Source organism: Coregonus clupeaformis, unplaced genomic scaffold (assembly GCF_020615455.1).
Source record: "Coregonus clupeaformis isolate EN_2021a unplaced genomic scaffold, ASM2061545v1 scaf2435, whole genome shotgun sequence".
Lineage (NCBI taxonomy): Eukaryota > Metazoa > Chordata > Actinopteri > Salmoniformes > Salmonidae > Coregonus > Coregonus clupeaformis.
Window position 1 is genome coordinate 806 of NW_025535889.1, and position 21,695 is coordinate 22,500.

Genomic DNA, 21,695 nt, shown 5'->3' on the forward strand with positions numbered 1-21,695 from the left:
ACCTGAACATTACCATCACACACCTTCACCTCAGCATCACCCAGCATCACCCCACCATCACCCCAGCATCACCCACCTTCGCCCCCAGCATCACCTGACCATCACCATCACCCACCTTCACCTCAGCATTACCCCAGCATCACCCACCTTCACCCTAGCATAACCTCACCATCACCCCACCATCACATCACCCCACCATCACCCACCATCATCCTACCATCACCACCATCATCCCACCCCACCTTCACCCCACCATCACCTCACCCTCACCCCACCATGACCCACCATCATCCACCTACTCACTCACCCTCACACACCATTACCATCACCCCACCCTCACCTGACCCTCCATTAAAGCCCTCTCCATATGGGGAGGCAATAGATTAGGGGCATCTTCTAGTGGATAACCCCATGTCACCCCAATACACACACGCAATCTGTATAGTGTGTGTGTGTGTAAGTGCTTGTGCCAATCTCAATCTTGTTCTTATTCTATGGCCCAAGGTCTATTTGGTCAAAAGGACATGCAGTGGACTTGCCATCATGTTGGTTAGATAATAGACAGCAGAGGAGTTTATGGAGGAATTACCATCATGTTGGTTAGATAATAGACAGCAGAGGAGTTTATGGAGGAATTACCATGCTGTGATCCAATGCCTCAGGCCTAGAAATACATACATACAGTCAGACTAGAGACGACACGCGCGCACATACGCAAGCAAGAACACACACACATGAACACACAATCGTTTAATCCACCCTGCCAGATGTCTGCTGCATGCCTTGGAATGTTGTGGGTCGGGGGTCGATATAGAGAGGGGAGCATGGATCCAACGTTTCATTGGACCTGGAGAGGTCTCTTCTCCTCCACCCCTCTCTCTCTTCTCTCTCCACCCCTCTCTCTCTACCTCTCTCTCCACCCTCTCTCCACCCTCTCTCTCTTCTCCTCCACCCCTCTCTCTCTTCTCTCTCCACCCCTCTCTCTCTACCTCTCTCTCTACCTCTCTCTCCACCCCTCTCTCCACCCCTCTCTCTCTTCTCTCTCCACCCCTCTCTCTCCACCCCTCTCTCTCCACCCCTCTCTCTCTTCTCTCTCCACCCCCTCTCTACCTCTCTCTCCACCCCCTCTCTCTCTTCTCCTCCACCCCTCTCTCTCTCTCTCCACCTCTCTCTCCACCCCTCTCTCTCTTCTCCTCCACCCCCCCCTTCCCTCCCCGCCCTCTCTCTCCACCCCTCCCCTTCTCTCTCCACCTCTCTCTCCACCCCCTCTCTCTTCTCTCTCCACCCCCTCTCTCTCCACCCCTCTCTCTCTTCTCCTCCACCTCTCTCTCTCCTCCTCTCCACCCCCCTCTCTCTCTCCACCCCTCCTCTCCTCTCTCCACCCCTCTCTCTCCCCCCCTCTCTCTCTTCTCTCTCCACCCCTCTCTCTCCACCCCTCTCTCTCTTCTCTCTCCACCCCTCTCTCTCCACCCCTCTCTCTCCACCCCTCTCTCTCCACCCCTCTCTCTCTTCTCTCTCCACCCCTCTCTCTCTTCTCTCTCCACCCCTCTCTCTCCACCCCTCTCTCTCCACCCTCTCTCTCTCTCTCCTCCACCCCCTCTCTCTTCTCTCTCCATCCCTCTCTCTCCACCCTCTCTTCTCTTCTCTCTCCACCCTCCCCACCCCTCTCTCTCTCTTCTCTCTCACCCCCTCTCTCTCTTCTCTCTCCCCCCCCTCTCTCTCCACCCTCTCTCTCTCTCTCTCTCACCCCTCTCTCTCTTCTCTCTCTCCACCCTCTCTCTCTTCACCCCTCTCTCTCTTCTCTTCACCCCCCTCTACTCTCTTCTCCTCCACTCTTCTCTTCTCTTCTTCACCCCTCTCTCTCCCCTCTCTCTCTTCTCTCTCCACCCCTCTCTCTCCACCCTCTCTCCACCCCTCTCTCTCCACCCCTCTCAGTCAGTCCCATCAGTCAGACAGACAGACAGACAGACACAGTGAAAAGCCTCATACAAGCAGTGTGTAAGTATCTGATCACTTTGAGTTTCTATAGTAGAGGAATTTGTCAAGGTTTGTGGCCTATTCAACAACATTGGTCTTTCTTTCGTGTGTTTGTACAAAGGTTTGGAACTCGAGAGGTTGAGTCAGATGTAAAGTTCTCTTCAATGGAGTTCAGTTTGTTGTGTAAATGGAGTAAAATATTGAAAAGAGCTGATTTCATTCTGTGGCTTGGTGTTGACATTTCTATGGTTGATAGATTGTGCTGGCAGTCACAGCTGCGTTTTGTCCCAATGGTGTTTAAACTACAGGTAAAACTGCAGAGCAATGCACAGAGAGAGAGAGAGAGAGAGGAGAGAGGAGAGAGGAGAGAGGAGAGAGAGAGAGAGAGAGAGAGAGAGAGAGAGAGAGAGAGAGAGAGAGAGAGAGAGAGAGAGAGAGAGAGAGAGAGAGAGAGAGAGAGAGAGAGAGAGAGAGAGAGAGAGAGAGAGAGAGAGAGAGAGAGAGAGAGAGAGAGAGAGAGAGAGAGAGAGAGAGAGAGAGAGAGAGAGAGAGAGAGAGAGAGAGAGAGAGAGAGAGAGAGAGAGAGAGAGAGAGAGAGAGAGAGAGAGAGAGAGAGAGAGAGAGAGAGAGAGAGAGAGAGAGAGAGAGAGAGAGAGAGAGAGAGAGAGAGAGAGAGAGAGAGAGAGAGAGAGAGAGAGAGAGAGAGAGAGAGAGAAGAGAGAGAGAGAGAGAGAGAGAGAGAGAGAGAGAGAGAGAGAGAGAGACATGAAGGAGGAAAAACTCTTTAAGTTCACACTCCCAACTGACGAGCCTTCAGTGGTGGAACACAAAAAACACACACACACAAAAAGAGAGAGACTTTTCATTACTTACTATTAGACTCCTTGATACAGTCATAAAATAGGTTGCAAAATATCTCCCGAGGATATGGGGTTGAGACATACCTTTTAAAGTGTTGGAGAGATGGAGAGATAGAAATATACATTTACCACCATTACAGAAAATCACATGATTTCACATATGGAAAGTCACATGATTTCACATTGATTTTTACATGTGAAAATGTGTTTTTAGGGTGCACTTCACATATAAATGAGAGCACCCACTTACACCATGCATCAGGCCTTCCAGCAAGTGATCACATGTTTACTTTCATGTTATCACATTAACTTCACATAAGATTGCATGTGACATTCATGTGCATTTTCCTTAAGGGCAGCCTTGGTGGGAAGAGAGAAGAGGTCATCAAGGATGTGGGGTAACATCTCTCTTCTCTCTCTCTCTCTCTCTCTCTCTCTCTCTCTCTCTCTCTCTCGCTTTTCTTCTCCTCTCTCTTTCATAGTGTGACAGCTGCATTGTTTTCATCTCAGTTGAAGAAAGACAGTGAAATAGAGAGAGTGAGGGAAGGAGAGAGAGTGAGGGAAGGAGAGAGAGTGAGGGAAGGAGAGAGAGTGAGGGAAGGAGAGAGTGAGAGTGAGGGAAGGAGAGAGTGAGAGTGAGGGAAGGAAAGAGAGAGAGTGAGGTAAGGAGAGAGAGAGGGAAGGAGAGAGAAAGAGAGAAGGACAGAGAGAAAAATGTATTACCATATTAGAGACATATTTCCCTCAGATTACACAGATCCACAAAGAATTCGAAAACAAACCCAATTTTGATAAACTCCCATATCTACTGTGTGAAATACCACAGTGTGCCATCACAGCTGCAATATTTGTGACCTGTTCTCACAAGAAAGGGACAACCAGTGAAGAACAAACACCATTGTAAATACAACCCATATTTATATTTATTTATTTTCCCATTTGTACTTTAACTATTTGCACATTGTTACAACACTGTATATATACATAATATGACATTTGAAATGTCTTTATTATTTTGGAACTTCTGAGTGTAATGTTTACTGTTAATATCTTTTGTTTATTATCTATTCCACTTGCTTTGGCAATGTTAACATACGTTTCCCATGCCAATAAAGCCCTTAAATTGAAATTGAATTGAATTGAGAGAACACTCCTGTTGTCTGTAGTGACACATACAAACAAACAGATGTTAGTGTAAAATGTATCCGATGGGGCCAGATATGGGTGGGACAGAGTTTGTCAAAAACACTGCATTGGAACAGCATAGCTTTCAAATACCTTAACAGTCTTTAAAGACTGTTTGTTTCAAGAATTCTATGGTGCAAAACAAACAAAGGTGTAAAACAAGCTGATATTTTGTGTTCTACGGTTGGGGTTAGACAGCTCATGAGGTATTTATAAGTTATATTCCTCAAGAATCAATGGCAATACACTGAGTATACAAAACATTAGGAACACCTTTCCATGACATAGGCTGACCAGGTGAATCCAGGTGAAAGATATGATCGCTTATTGATGTCAATTGTTCAATCCACTTCAATCAGTGTAGATGAAGGGGAGGAGACAGGTTAAAGAATGATTTTTAAGCCTTGAGACAATTGAGGCATGGATTGTATACGTGTGCCATTCAGAGGGTGAATGGGCAAGACAAAAGATTTAAGTGCCTTTGAACATGGTATAGCAGTAGGAGCCAGGCGTACTGGTTTGTGTCAACATCTGCAACGCTGTTGGGTTTTCACGCTCAACAGTTTCCCATGTGTATCAGGAATGGTCCACCACCCAAAGGACCTCCAGCCAACTTGACACAACTGTGGGAAGCATTGGAGTCAACATGGGCCAGCATTCCCTGTGGAACGTATACGACACCTTGTAGAGTCTATGCCCCGACGAATTGAGGCTGTTCTAATGTTTGGTATATCATGAATTTAAAAATCAAGAAATTGATTTAGCAATCACAAGTTGCTCCCTTTAAGGTACATGCAGAGAAGATGGAATGGAGTGGCCCTACAGAGAGACCGATTTATGACTAACTCTTATCCCACCCCCACCAAATCAATATAGGGTTAACGGTTGAGAGAGAGGAAGAGGAGGAGAGAGACAGGGAGAGAGGAAGAGGGGGAGTGAGAGAGAGAGAGGGAAGAGGGGGAGAGAGGCAGAGAGAGGGGGAAGAGGGGGAGAGAGACAGAGGGAGAGAGACAGAGAGAGAGGGAAGAGGGGGAGAGAGAAAGAGGGAAGAGGGGGAGAGAGGCAGAGAGAGGGGGAAGAGGGGGAGAGAGGCAGAGAGAGGGGGAAGAGGGAGAGAGAGAGAGAGGGAAGAGGGGGAGAGAGACAGAGAGAGAGGAAGAGGGGGAGTGAGACAGAGAGAGAGGAAGAGGGGGAGTGAGACAGAGAGAGAGGAAGAGGGGAGTGAGACAGAGAGAGAGGGAAGAGGGGGAGAGAGACAGAGAGAAAGGGAAGAGGGGGAGAGAGAGAGAGAGAGAGAGAGAGAGAGAGAGAGAGAGAGAGAGAGAAGAGGGGGAGGGAGAGACAGAGAGAGAGGAAGAAGGGGAGAGAGACAGAGGGAGGGGGAGGGAGACAGAGAGCGATGGAAGAGGGAGAGAGAGACAGAGAGCGAGGGAAGAGGGGGAGAGAGACAGAGAGAGGGGGAGAGGGAGAGGGGGAGAGGAGAGAGAGGGAAGAGGGGGAGAGAGACAGAGAGAGAGGAAGATGGGGAGTGAGACAGAGAATGCTGTGGAATGTTCTGTGGAATGTGGATATTCTTTCCACGTGTATGGATGTTAACCATATATGTATGGTGTGCGTCCTCTCTATGAGGTCACGTTTACCAGACTGATGCCTGTGACAAATTGATAATGGAGAGATGGAGAGATAGAGGGAGGGAGAGATGGATTGGAATGGTAAAGCCGGCGTCCGCAGTAGAGGGAGGGTGAAACCTGCCCTGCAATCACCCCGTGTTGTGTGGATGCAGCCAGGTCACACCAGACCTACTTCAGTATTCGACGTTGTCCCGGTCCCCAGGAGATGCCTTTGATAATGGGGGTATCATGAGCTCCTGTTACCATTGAATAGGCTCTGAGGATCGCAGGTTCAATCCCACTGCTAGGCGCTTGTTTTTTTATTTTCTGTTTGAACCCTGTCCCAAACTTTAACCAGTCGGAGTGAAGGCCTAAACTTAACCGTCAAAATGTGACCTTTATCCCCCTCTGGACAAACGTCGGATGCTGAAGTCAGACCGTGATACCTTGTTGTGTGTGTGTGTGTGTTGTTGTACATCACGCCTTCATATGTTCTTCCACACGTGTGTGTGTCTATGTGTTAATGTGTGTGTGTCTATGTGTTAATGTGTGTGTGTCTATGTGTTAATGTGTGCGTGTCTATGCGTGTGTATGTGTGTGTGTCTGTGTGTGTGTGCGTGTCTGTGTGTGTGCGTGTCTGTGTGTGTGCGTGTGTCTATGTGAGTGTGTCTGTGTGTGCGTGTGTGTGTGTGTGTGTGTGTGTGTGTGTGTGTGTGTGTGTGTGTGTGTGTGTTTCAATGTGTGTGTGTGTGCATCTGTGTGTCTGTGTGTGTGTTATCTCCACCAGTTCAGGCCCTCCACTAGTTCCTCTCTCAGAGTGAGTCTGCTAACCAGCTTTCATGCTCCTTTATGGCCCGTGTGATTTAATAGCTCTGTCCCTTTCTGTGTGAGTCTGTGTGTGTGTTGGGTGAGACTGACACTAACACGTCATAACCAGTCCAACTGGGTTAATGTGTGAGTCTGCCTTCATGACTGCAGTGACAGGCAAAAACAAAGTTCTTGTTCCCTGGGATTATTACGAATATGGCGGTGTATGGGTACAATGTCACAAAAAAATCCATTGGACATTGAGCATTCACATCTCTGCTAGCCCGCCGACTTATCTTATTTGAGTGGAAATCGGCTGCCTCACCCTCGAATTCACGATGAGTTAGAGATGTTTTATCTCTCCTTAAATTAGAGAAAATTAAGTTCACTGCCCAAGGCGCTACTGAACATTTGCAAAGGAATGGCAGCATTTCACGTCACATGCAATGAGCTCTCCTATCCTCTCCTCCACCCCTCTATCTTTCCTCCTCTCCTATCCTCTCCTCCACCCTTCCTCCTCTCCTATCCCCTCCTCCACCCCTCTATCATTCCTTCTCCTCTCCTATTCTCCTCTCCTCTCCTCTCCATCTTTCCCTCTCCTATCCTCTCCTCCACCCCTCTATCTTTACTCCTCTCCTCTCCTCTCCTCCACCCCTCTATCTTTCCCTCTCCTCTCCTAACCTCTCCTCTCCTCCACCCCTCTATCTTTCCTCCTCTGATCTCCTCCACCCCTCTATCTTTCCTCCTCTCCTATCCTCTCCTCCCCCCTCTATCTTTCCTCCTCTCCTATCTTCTCCTCTCCTCCACCCCCTCTATCTTTCCCTCTCCTCTCCTCTCCTCTCCCTCTCCTCTCCTCTCCTCTCCTCTCCTCTCCTCTCCTCTCCTCTCCTCTCCTCTCCTCTCCTCTCCTCTCCTCTCCTCTCCTCTCCTCTCCTCTCTGTCATCCCTTTCTCATCTCTCTTTCCACTCCTCCCCCCTTTCTCTGTCGCTCTCTCTTTCTCTCCCTCCCTCTCCCTCGCTCTCTCTCTCCATCTTTCAATCTCATTCCTCTCTCCGTCGCTCCCTTCTCTCTCTCTCCAGCTGCAGTCATGCCCCCCCCCCTCTTTTATTTTCTCCAGTCACCCAGCCCCTCCCCCTGCAACACTCACCACTGACAAACCTCTCTCTCTCTCTCTCTCTCTCTCTCTCTCTCTCTCTCTCTCTCCTCTCCTCTCCTCTCCCTGGCTCTTTATGAATTGAACACCAACCTCAGCTCCTGACTGGTTGGAATCAAATCAAAACAACAAATGCATGACTCTCTCTCTCTCTCTCTCTCTCTCTCTCTCTCTCTCTCTCTCTCTCTCTCTCTCTCTCTCTCTCTCTCTCTCTCTCTCTCTCTCTCTCTCTCACACACAGACATGCAGAGCTTCTCATTCAAACACTCATGCAGGGAGCACACTCCACGCATGCATACACACACACACACACGCCAACATACACACACACACTCACACACACACAGACACATATAGACACAGTCAACCGCTCACGCACCGAGATGCACTCATGCGCCACGCTCACACACACATAATCTGAGACACACACACAATACATGCGCTCACAATCCGAGACACCCTCACACGCTCACACAAGATGCAGGCGCTCACATACATACTCTAAGATGCAGACACACATGCAGATGCTCTGACACACACTCACCCACACCCACACTCACACACACACTCTCAGCGAGTCAGTCGGTCAGTCGGCCAGTCAGTCATCCAGTGAGTGGAGGGCTATGTGGAGGTTGTGATGTTTTGGGACAGAAAGAACTCAGCCATGGGCAACTCCCAACGACGACCCAAAGGCAGGCACAGAACCAAGGGGGCAACAGGTACTACCTCTCCTTCATCCCTCTGTCACTCTATCCATACGTCCATTCAGTCAGTCATTCATTTATTTGTTCATTGATTAATTCATCGGAAATCAGTGGTGTGGATCTTGGTTTCCTTCTTTTGGCAGCCGGGAAGAGAGAGCAGAGGCGAGTGGGAGGGGGTGAAGGGATAATGTTTGTGTGTGTGGTGTGTCAGTGTTTCACCTCTGCTGTGTGTGTGTGAAGGTCCTGTTTCAGTGCTTTTGGTACTGCGTGGCTCGATGGGATAACAATAGGGTTTTAATTAGACCATCTATACTGTGTTGTCTCTCAGAGAGAGAGAGAGAGAGAGAGAGAGAGAGAGAGAGAGAGAGAGAGAGAGAGAGAGAGAGAGAGAGAGAGAGAGAGAGAGAGAGCGAGAGAGAGCGAGAGAGAGAGAGAGAGAGAGAGAGAGAGAGAGAGAGAGAGAGAGAGAGAGAGAGAGAGAGAGAGAGAGAGCCTGTAGATCTGGCTCCTCATCCCTCGTTTACTGATAAAGGAGAGAGGCAGAGAGAAGAGGAGAGGAGAGGGAAAGATAGAGGGGTGGAGAAGAGGAGAGGAGGAAAGATAAAGAGCAAATAGAGTGATGGGCTGAGAGGGAGGGAGAGAGAGAAGGAGGAGGACCAACAGAAGGGAAGAGGAGGAAGGATAGGAGAGGAGGAAGGATAGGAGAGGAAGTGGTATGGAAGGGATGGTCTCTCTATCCCTCTATCACACAAATGTTAGACATACGCTCACATACAGTATGCACATGTTCCCACCCAAACTCGCTACTAATAGGTAAGAAGGTGTAGATCACACCTCATAGATAGTAATATACAGTTCTCTCAATTCAATTTAAGGGCTTTATTGGCATGGGAAACGTGTGTTAACATTGCCAAAGCAAGTGAAGTAGATAGTAATCTCTCTCTCTCTCTCTCTCTCTCTCCCCCTCAATTTGACTGACCGTAGGTTATGCAGTCTCACTGTGATTCTATCACTGCTGCTATGCAACAGTTGTCCAGGAGATGATGATGAACCATGATAGCTGTGTTGTTAGTGACGGCCTGTCTGTGTCTGTCACACACACCGCTATACTCTTACCAGCGAGTCGAGCACACATCATCGTTCATTCATATTTTCTCTGACCGATGACGAACGTTTCCAACGTTTAGTCAGCACCCTGCAGAGAGAGAAAGAGGGAGGGAGAGAGAGAGGAGAGAGGGAGAGAGGAGAGAGGAGAGAGGAGAGAGGAGAGAGGGAGAGAGGGAGGGAGAGAGGAGAGAGGAGAGAGGAGAGAGGGATTGATGGATGAATGCATGCAGGGAGGAGGGCGATAACGAGTGTGAGTGTATGACGACCGAGTGGGCTGCTGTTGCTATGGTAACATTCAGGTGTTAAAGCAGGTCAATCGAATGCTGAATGACCACGGTGTGTGTGTGTGAATGTGTACATTTGTTCATTCATGTATCCTTGTCTGTACGTAAGTGAGTGTGTGCCTGTGTCTACGTGAGTGAGAGTGATTGCGTGCACACATCTGTTTGTGTGAATGTGTGTGAGTGTGAGGGTGTGTCACAGTGTTATCCAACAGACATAGACGGCAGTCTGTGAATTTAGCGGTAATGTAAATCCACTCGTCTATTCACCATGTTAGGGAGTACATTTGAATGTGTGTGAGTATGTGAGTTGTTTTGGTTCAGATTCCACCCTGAATGTATATACGCCATAGATCACACGGTTGTTGCTGTAGCCTACCATATCCTGTATCTGAGCCCTAGGGGATATATATAAATGAGAGAGAGAGAGATCAGGTCAATCGTCGCGACCAACCGTGCTTCTTCACTTTTACACAGATTTTGTACATGGCCTTCTTTCCCACCTCCTTCAACTCCCCCAGCTCCGGAGTATCGAAGGAAAGCAGCATCCCCACGTCCTCCTCTAATGCCCCAGCCGCAGCACTAACATTCAGCGCAGGGAACACATAATCCAGACCCTCCGTCCACCGACCAGAATTGGAAGTGTCAATCACATACTGCCGATGAAGTACTGGCAAGGAATCGCATATCTCAGCTACGACCTTCCTGAGTAGGCGAGACGATCGGATCCCCGCTCTTTCTCCCAGCTCCTCCAACGATCTGTTCCTGCTCTGCATCAGATAACCCAGCTTGGTCCACCCCACACCTAACAGGCATGAACGTAGGCTGGCTGAACCCATAGCACAGGACTGGATGACAGTGTTATAAAAAAGGGGCTTTTCAAAAAGCCACATCCCTGGTGGCGTACAGGCCTTACGGGACATGACAAACTCTCCAAGCCGCATAACAGACTCATAGAATGGAGTCAGGCCAGACAAACCACCCCCTCTAGCTTTAAGAGGAAAAGGTGCTTGTCTATGCCCAAACAGCCCGCTCTCCTCATCAATGTGTAGGCTGTGTCAACCCAGCTAGAACTGTCACTGTACAACAGTCTCTGTGCTGCTTGAAGCCGGAAAGCCATGATCCTAGAAGAAATGTCCACCAGGCCTTGCCCACCCTCGGGCAGTGGCAGGTACAGAGCTGCAGCTTTAATCCAATGTTGACCAGAAGAAATTGAAAAGGGTCTTCTGAAGCTCTTGTAAAATCATTAGTCTGTGCCACAGGGTAGAGGCGGTCCATAAGTACTGGTGGTCCACGTGGTCAAAAGCCTTCTCCTGATCCAAAGAAAGCAAACCCACATTCACATCAGACAGTTTACAAATGTCTAAAACGTCTCTTATTAGAAACAAGTTATCAACAATAGAGCGGTCAGGTACACAGTAAGACTGGTCCTTGTGGACCAACAGCCCCAGATATTATTTCAACCTGTTTGAGAGACACTTAGATATAATTTTATATTCTGCACACAGCAATGCAACAGGTCGCCAGTTTTTTAAAAGAGCCAAATCCCCCTTTTTTGTCAACAATGAAAGCACAGCACATTGACAGGATACAGGAAGAGAATCCTCATGAAAAGATTCACACACCACTTCATAAAAATCCCTCCCAATAGACCCCCAATTCAATAGATTTTATGTCCTGTTCAAGGGCCCTGATAGTCTCTTTAACTTCAATACTAGACAGAGCAGAATACTGTTGACAAAACACACATATTTGGGCCTTCCCAACCTCCCACCATTGTCTCAAGGACTCAAAATTCTATTGAATAACCAACTCTACCCAAAACAACAACAACTTTTCACAAAACATGGCATCATGTAATAACTTAACATTAACATACCAATAAGGTGATGACCTTTGTGGACAGAACAAGTGAATATAAACACTCACAATATGGTGGTCAGAAAAACCCACAGGATTAATGTCACACCTTACAACCCTACCACGGTAGTGCTCAGATACATACAACCTGTCTAACCTTGCTGCACTGACACGACCTTCATTAACCTTTAGCCATGTGTACTGCCTAACTTTTGCATTTCTTACTCTCCACACATCAGAAAGCTCAAACACAGTTAGTAGACCAGACAGACAAGTAGCTGACCACAGGTGAGGTTCTTCAGCGGTGCGATCAACAGTAAAATCCACTGTACAGTTCTAGTCCCCCCCAAAACCATACACCTCTCTTGGTCACACTGTCTTAAGGTTTCCTTTATTTGATCAAATACATAAATATACTCTGTACCCTCATTAGGAGCATAAACAAAAAAAATAAAAATAAAACATAACATCCGCCTTGACCAATAAAACCCGACCCTTGACAATCTCTGTTGTAGATACCACAGCCACCCCTAAGTCTGAGGAAAACAAAATTGCCACCCCTGCACTGAAATTAGTACCATGGCTGAGTATATGCTGCCCCTCCCACCACATACCCCAGTCAACCTCATTAGCATCATCACTATGTATCTCCTGTAGAAAAACTACATTAAGCCTTTTCTGTTTTATTACTTCTAATACCCAAGCCCTCTTATTCCTGTCCCTTCCCCCATTCATATTGAGAGAACCTACCCTTAATACCTCCATATAGAAAAGAGAAAGGAAAAACAGAAGAAACCACAGAGAAACCAGACAAAGAGAAAAAAGCACCCTATGAGGCATGATAGTCATCATTGTTTTAATTTACCACGTTTCCCACTACCTTTTGCTGCCGTGACAGCAGTAACACATTTCCTCAAGCGGAAACGCTTCTTCACACTCAACTGGTATAACCCCACCGTCTTCTGTAACACCACAGCTGACCTCACAAACTTTGCAACATCAAAATGTTTTGCCAATTTAACAGATTTCCCAAAAGTCTGGTTCTGGAACCCATTTACCTCATCTAGATAGTAAATTGAGTCGTCACCAGCTGTTTTCATATCAACAGGGATATCATAAATGTCCATTTCCTTCTCCTGATCCTCCTCAACTGAGGCCACAGACCCCTGACTCCCCTCTGCCACGTCCCTCTCAACACTCCCCACTTGCACCCCATCACTCGTACCGGGCATCTCCTCCACTGCCTGGGAGACTAGCCCCACCTGAACCCCCTACTGTACCCCATTACTCGTAATGGACATCTCCTCCACTACCTGGGAGACTAGCTCCACCTGAACCCCCTCCTGTACCCCATCACCCATACTTGGCTCCCCAGATCCGTCCTTACCTCCTACAACAATATTTTTCTGCTGCACATCAGACGCTATGTTCCCCTCTGGGTCAAGCTGCAACTCAGTTCCCTCAACACAAACAACATGTTCCTCAGCAACAGGTGCTTATGGCTGCTCTACCACTGTTGGCCCACCTCTCCCTACATCAGTGGGCCCAGGCGTTACAAGGACCACCTGTGCCCCTCCCTCCGCCTTCTCCCTTTTCGGGCAAGCATGTCACTTATGGCCAACATCCCCACACTCAAAACACTGTTGACTACCCGTACTAGCACAAGCCATATACAGTCTGTTGTCATACTTTACTTTAAACGATAACTCCAAAGTCTGCTCCGGTGAGTCCAAAAACATAAACACCTGTCGCCGAAACGACATAACCTGTTTCCAAGCCGGGTGTTTGCAACCCAACGGAACAATTTTAATTGAACTTGCAAACTTCCCAAACTTCCCAAAACGCAATAACTCGTGCTTCAATAACTCATTGGGAGTAAACGGCGGTACATTCGAAATCATTTCCCTTGTTGACGGAGAAAAAAGCGGCGTAACTTGAATAAACATAACTTTAAGAAGTACGCCATGCTCAACCATCCGATCGACAAGACACTCTTCTTTAAGAAAAACCACCACCGCTTTATTCATCCACAACGCATAAAGCAACATTTTCATAGCCTACCTTCTCTCCTACGGCGACCAGAAACTCCTCCACAGTGACAGTAGCTTCAGAAACACACCGGAAGCTGTGCCGAAGTGACAGGGACGGTGTCCCCATGTGGGTCGCCATCCCCAAGAAAAGGAAACAAGAAAGAAAACACAAGTGAACTAACTCCAGACAACACTTGCACTAACTCATAAAAAAAGCGAGAGAGAGAGATGGTGTGAGAGAGAGAGAGAGAGGGAGGGGGGTGAGGAAGAGAGAGAGAGAGAGAGAGGGTTGACCAGCCACGTTCTTTGCCTGTCTATTCCCTCTCTCTATCTATCTCTCTATCCCTCTCTCTATCTATCTCTCTCTTTATCTATCTCTCTACCGCTCTCTCTATCTATCTCTCTATTCCATCTCTCTCTCTATCTCCCTATCTCTCTCTCTATCTCTCTATCTATCTCTCTATCCCTCTCTCTATCTATCTCTCTATCCCTCTCTCTATCTCTCTATCTATCTCTCTATCCCTCTCTCTATCTATCTCTCTATCTATCTCTCTCTTTATCTATCTCTCTACCCCTCTCTCTATCTATCTCTCTATTCCATCTATCTCCCTATCCCTCTCTATCTCTCTATCTATTTCTCTATCTATCTCTCTAGCCCTCTCTCTATCCCTCTCTCTATCTATCTCTCTACCTATCTCTCTATCCCTCTATCTATCATTCTCTCTCTATATATCTCTCTACCCCTCTCGCTATCGATCTCGCTATCTCTCTCTCTCTCCCTCTCTCCCTTTACCTGTGATAGATACCGTACATACTAACAAATACAACTTATATTTTCCATCCTGACCAAGTTTTAAGCCTCAATGTTCCTTCATGTAACAGATAATTGCCCTATTTCTGCCCCTCTTACAGACAACATAGTGTTTTCCTGACATGGCTGATTTGTTGCTGATCACTCAGGTGTGTGTTTGGTGTTTGGTGTTGGCTCTACTAAGTGCTGATTGTAGCTTCAGAGAGGAATTTCACATTGAACTCACACACAGATTTAGCCTTTGTTTTTTTGGGTGGTAAAGTTTTTCCCAGTGAATCAAATCAAATCAAATGTTATTTGCCACATGCGCTGAATACAACAGGTGTAGACATTACCGTGAAATGCTTACTTACAAGCCCTTAACCAACAATGCATTTATTTTTTAATAAAAAAAGTAAAATAAAACAACAACAACAAAAAAGTGTTGAGAAAAAAAGAGCAGAAGTAAAATAAAATAACAGTAGGGAGGCTATATACAGGGGGGTACCGGTGCAGAGTCAATGTGCGGGGGCACCGGCTAGTTGAGGTAATATGTACATGTGGGTAGAGTTAAAGTGACTATGCATAAATAATTAACAGAGTAGCAGCAGCGTAAAAATATGGGGTGGGGGTGGGGGGGCAGTGCAAGTAGTCCGGGTAGCCATGATTAGCTGTTCAGGAGTCTTATGGCTTGGGGGTAGAAGCTGTTGAGAAGTCTTTTGGACCTAGACGTGGCACTCCGGTACCACTTGCCATGCGGTAGCAGAGAGAACAGTCTATGACTAGGGTGGCTGGAGTCTTTGACAATTTTGAGGGCCTTCCTCTGACACTGCCTGGTATAGAAGTCCTGGATGGCAGGAAGCTTGGTCCCAGTGATGTACTGGGCCGTACACACTACCCTCTGTAGTGCCTTGCGGTCGAAGGCCGAGCAGTTGCCATACCAGGCGGTGATGCAACCAGTCAGGATGCTCTCGATGGTGCAGCTGTAGAACCTTTTTGAGGATCTGAGGACCCATGCCAAATCTTTTCAGTCTCCTGAGGGGGAATAGGCTTTGTCGTGCCCTCTTCACGACTGTCTTGGTGTGTTTGGACTATGATAGTTTGTTGGTGATGTGGACACCAAGGAACTTGAAGCTCTCAACCTGTTCCACTACAGTCCCGTCGATGAGAATGGGGGCGTGCTCAGTCCTCTTTTTTTTCCTGTAGTCCACAATCATCTCCTTTGTCTTGATCACGTTGAGGGAGAGGTTGTTATCCTGGCACCACATGACCAGGTCTCTGACCTCCTCCCTATAGGCTGTCTCATCGTTGTCGGTGATCAGGCCTACCACTGTTGTGTCGTCGGCAAACTTAATGATGGTGTTGGAGTCGTGCCTGGCCATGCAGTCATGGGTGAACAGGGAGTACAGGAGGGGACTGAGCACGCACCCCTGAGGGGCCCCGTGTTGAGGATCAGCGTGGCAGATGTGTTGTTACCTACCCTTACCACCTGGGGGCGGCCCGTCAGGAAGTCCAGGATCCAGTTTCAGAGGGAGGTGTTTAGTCCCAGGATCCTTATCTTAGTGATGAGCTTTGAGGGCACTATGGTGTTGAACGCTGAGCTGTAGTCAATGAATAGCATTCTTACGTAGGTGTTCCTCTTGTCCAGGTGGGAAAGGGCAGTGTGGAGTGCAATAGAGATTGCATCATCTGTGGATCTGTTGGGGCGGTATGCAAATTGGAGTGGGTCTAGGGTTTCTGGGATAATGGTGTTGATGTGAGCCATGACCAGCCTTTCAAAGCACTTCATGGCTACAGACGTCAGTGCTACGGGTCGGTAGTCATTTAGGCAGGTTATCTTAGTGTCCTTGGGCACGGGGACTATGGTGGTCTGCTTGAAACATGTTGGTATTACAGACTCAGTCAGGGACATGTTGAAAATGTTAGTGAAGACACTTGCCAGTTGGTCAGCACATGCTCGGAGTACACGTCCCTGGTAATCCGTCTGGCCCTGCGGCCTTGTGAATGTTGACCTGCTTAAAAGTCTTACTCACATCGGCTACGGAGAGCGTGATCACATAGTCATCCGGAACAGCTGGTGCTCTCATGCATGCTTCAGTGTTGCTTGCCTCGAAGCGAGCATAGATGTGGTTTAGCTTGTCTGGTAGGCTTGTGTAACTGGGCAGCACGCGGCTGTGCTTCCCTTTGTAGTCTGTAATAGTTTTCCACATCCGACGAGCGTCAGAGCCGGTGTAGTACGATTCAACCTTAGACCTGTATTGACTCTTTGCCTGTTTGATGGTTCGTCGGAGGGCATAGCGGAATTTCTTATAAGCGTCCGGGTTAGAGTCCCGCTCCTTGAAAGCGACAGCTCTACCCTTTAGCTCAGTGCGGATGTTGCCTGTAATCCATGGCTTCTGGTTGGGGTATGTATGTACGGTCACTGTGGGGACGACGTCATCGATGCGCTTATTGATGAAGCCAGTGACTGAAGTGGTGTACTCCTCAATGCTATCTGAAGAATCCCGGAACATGTTCCAGTCTGTGCTAGCAAAACAGTCCTGTAGCTTAGCATCTGCGTCATCTGACCACTTTTTTATTAACTGAGTCACTGGTGCTTCCTGCTTTAGTTGTTGCTTATAAGCAGGAATCAGGAGGATAGAGTTATGGTCAGATTTGCCAAATGGAGGGCGAGGGAGAGCTTTGTATGCGTCTCTGTGTGTGGAGTAAAGGTGGTCTAGAGTTTTTTTTCCTCTGGTTGCACATTTAACATGCTGGTAGAAATTAGGTAGAACAGATTTAAGTTTCCCTGCATTAAAGTCCCCGGCCACTAGGAGCGCTGCCTCTGGATTTTTCCTTCGTTTTCCTGGTTAGTTATGGCCTTATACAGCTCATTGAGTGCAATCTTAATGCCAGCATTGGTTTGTGGTGGTAAATATACAGCTATGAAAAATATAGATGAAAACTCTATTGGTAAATAGTGTGGTCTACAGCTTATCATAAGATACTCTACCTCAGGCGAGCAAAACCTCGAGACTTCCTTAGTATTTGATTTTGTTGTTTACAAATATACACAGACCGCCACCCCTTGTCTTACCGGAGTCAGCCTTTCGATCCTGCCGATGTAGCGTTTATCCCGTCAGCTGTATGTTGTCCATGTCGTCATTCAGCTACGACTCGGTGAAACATAAGATATTACAGTTTTTAATGTCCCGTTGGTAGGATAACCGTAATATTAGGTCATCTAATTTATTTTCAAATTATTGAACGTTGGCTAATAGGATTGATGGAAGAGGCAGTTTACTCGCTCGCCGTCGGATCCTTACAAGGCACCCCGACCTACGTCCACGATATCTCTGTCTCTTTCTCCTGCGAATGACGGGGATTTGGGCCTTGTCGGGTGTCTGTAGGATATCCTTCGCGTCCGACTTGTTGAAGAAAAAATCTTCGTCCAATACGAGGTGAGTATTCGCTGTCCTGATATCCAGAAGCTCTTTTTGGTTATAAGAGACGATGGCAGAAACATTACTGACATACTGTCAGTGATTTATTTAGAATTCAAGGCACACTTCACCAGCATGGCTACCACAGCATTCTGCAGATATACACCATCCCATCTGGTTTGTGCTTAGTGGGACTATCATTTGTTTTTCAACAGGACATTTGACCAAGTAGGAGAGTGATAGAGTGCTGCATCAGATGACCTGGCCTCCACAATCACACCGACCTCAACCCAGTAGAGATGGTTTGGGATGAGTTGGACCACAGAGTGAAGGAAAAGCAGCCAGCAAGTGCTCAGCATATGTGAGAAACTCCTTCAAGACTGTTGGAAAAGCATTCCAAGAGTGTGCAAAGCTGTCATTAAGGCAAAGGGTGGCTACTTTTAAGAATCTAAATCTAAAATATATTTTGATTTGTTTAACACATTTTTGGGTACTACATGATTCCATATGTGTTATTTCATAGTTTTGATGTCTTCACTATTATTCTACAATGTAGAAAATCGTAAAAAATAAAGAAAAACTGTTGAATGTGTAGGTGTGTCCAAACTTTTGACTGGAACTGTATACAGTTGAAGTCGGAAGTTTACATACACCTTAGCCAAATACATTTAAACTCTGTTTTTCACAATTCCTGACATTTAATCCTAGTAAAAATTCCCTGTCTTAGGTCAGTTAGGATCACCACTTTATTTTAAGAATGTGAAATGTCAGAATAATAGTAGAGAGAATGATTTATTTCAGCTTTTATTTCTTTCATCACATTCCCAGTGGGTCAGAAGTTTACATACACTCAATTAATATTTGGTAGCATTGCCTTTAAATTGTTTAACTTGAGTCAAACGTTTCGGGTAGCATTCCACAAGCTTCCCACAATAAGTTGGGTGAATTTTGGCCCATTCCTCATGACAGAGCTTGTGTAACTGAGTCAGGTTTGTAGGCCTCCTTGCTCGCACACGCTTTTTCAGTTCTGCCCACAAATGTTCTATAGGATTGAGGTCAGGGCTTTTTGATGGCCACTCCAATACCTTGACTTTGTTGTCCTTAAGCCATTTTGCCATAACTTTGGAAGTATGCTTGGGGTCATTGTCCATTTGGAAGACCCATTTGCGACCAAGCTTTAACTTCCTGACTGATGTCTTGAGATGTTGCTTCAATATATCCACATAATTTTCCTTCCTCATGATGCCATCTATTTTGTGAAGTGCACCAGTCCCTCCTGCAGCAAAGCACCCCCACAGCATGATGCTGCCACCCCCGTGCTTCACGGTTGGGATGGTGTTCTTTGGGCTTGCAAGCAACCCCCTTTATCCTCCAAACATAACGATTATGGCCAAACAGCTCTATTTTTGTTTCATCAGACCAGAGGACATTTCTCCAAAAAGAACGATATTTGTCCCCATGTGCAGTTGCAAACCGTAGTCTGGCTTTTTTATGGCGTTTTTGGAGCAGTGGCTTCTTCCTTGCTGAGTGGCCTTTCAGGTTATGTCGATATATGACTCGTTTTACTGTGGATATAGATACTTTTGTACCGGTTTCCTCCAGCATCTTCACAAGGTCCTTTGCTGTTGTTCTGGGATTGATTTGCATTTTTCGCACCAAAGTACGTTAATCTCTAGGAGACAGAATGCGTCTCCTTCCTGAGCGGTATGATGGCAGCGTGGTCCTATGGTGTTTATACTTGCGCACTATTGTTTGTACAGATGAACGTGGTACCTTCAGGCGTTTGGAAATTGCTCCGAAGGATGAACCAGACTTGTGGAGGTCTACAATTTCTTTCTGAGGTCTTGGCTGATTTCGTTTAATTTTCCCATGATGTCAAGCAAAAAGGCACTGAGTTTGAAGGTAGGCCTTGAAATACATCCATAGCTACACCTCCAATTGACTCAAATCATGTCAATTAGCCTATCAGAAGCTTCTAAAGCCATGACATCATTTTCCTGAATTTTCCAAGCTTTTTTAAGGCACAGTCAACTTACTGTATGTAAACTTCTGACCCACTGGAATTGTGATACAGTGAAATATAAGTGAAATAATCTGTCTGTAAACAATTGTTGGAAAAATGACTTGTGTCATGCACAAAGTAGATGTCCTAAACGACTTGCCAAAACTATAGCTTGTTAACAAGAAATTTGTGGAGTGGTTGAAAAACCAGTTTTAATGACTCCAACCTAAGTGTATGTAAACTTCCGACTTCAACTGTATATACACTATATATACAAAAGTATGTGGACACCCCTTCAAATTAGTGGATTTGGCTATTTCAGCCACACCCGTTGTTTACAGGTGTGTACGACAGCGTGCTCCAGTTCCCGCCAATATCCAGAAACTTCGCACAGCCGTTGAAGAGTTGAACAACATTCCACAATCAACAGCCTGATCAACTCTATGCGAAGGAGATGTGTCGCGCTGCATGAGGCAAATTTTCTGATCCACACAACAACCTTTTTTTTTTTTAAAGGTACACTACATAGCCAAAAGTATGTGGACACCCCTTCAACATTTGTGGATTTGGCTATTTCAGATACACCCGTTGCTGACAGGTGTGTAAAATCAAGCACACAGCCATGCAATCGCCATAGACAAACATTGGCAGTAGAATGGCCTTTACTGAAGAGCTCAGTGACTTTTCAACGTGGCATCGTCACAGGACCTTTACAACAAGTAAAGGTCCTGTGACGAGTGCTGTTATTTTGTTGTGGAAGTGCTGTTATTGTGTTGTGGAAACCTCTAGGAGCAGCAATGGCTCATCTGAAAAGTGGTAGGCTACACATGTGTAGCGCATAAAAATCGTCTGTCCTCGGTTGCAACACTCACTACTAAGTTTCAAACTGCCTCTGGAAGCAACGTCAGAAACAATAACTGTTTGTCTGGAGCTTCATGAAATGGGTTTCCATGGCCGAGCAGTCGCACACAAGCCCAAGATCACCATTCGCATTGCCAAGCGTCGGCTGGAGTGGTGTAAAGCTCGCCGCCATTGGAAAAGCATTCTTTGGAGTGGAAATGTGTTCTCTGGAGTGATGAATCACGCTTCACCATCTGGCAGTCCGACGGACAAATCTGGGTTTGGTAGATGCCAGGAGAACGCTACCTGCCCCAATGCATAGTGCCAACTGTAAAGTTTGGTGGAGGAGGGTTAATGGGCTGGGTATGGTGTGGGCTAGGCCCCATAGTTCCAGTGAAGATAAGAATGGTGCTTTGGCAACAGTGGGGAAGCCCTTTCCTGTTTCAGCATGACAATGCCCCTGTGCACAAAGTGAGGTCCATACAGAAATGGTTTGTCGAGATCGGAGTGGAAGAACTTGACTGGCCTGCACAGAGCCCTGACCTCAATCCCATCGAACACCTTTGGGAGGAATTGGAACGCCGACTGCGAGCCAGGCCTAATCGCCCAACACCAATGCCTGACCTCACTAATGCTCTTGTGGCTGAAGGGAAGCAAATTTCTGCAGCAGTGGAAAGCCTTCCCAGAAGAGTGGAGGCTGTTATAGCAGCAAAGGGGGGACCAACTCCATATTAATGGCCATGATTTTGGAATGAGTAGTTGTCCACGTACTTTTGGCCATGTGGTGTATATACTGTATATATGTGACCGACTGGCTCGATGTAGCAAAATTTGAAATTGTGATTTTTTCATTGGATAAAAGTAGAGTCTCAGAACTAGAAAATTGTATATCATACACTACAGTTGAGGAAGAATGGGAAAGTAATTCTGCTTTGAAAGTTGATAAACTTGCAACCTCACTTTTGAGAAAGTTGCCCTTGAATGTTTTGGTACACCTACTGGAGAGCTCTTCTTTGTCTACACCCATTCAGCATCATTCACACCCTCTTAAGCTTTAGCCCCACCC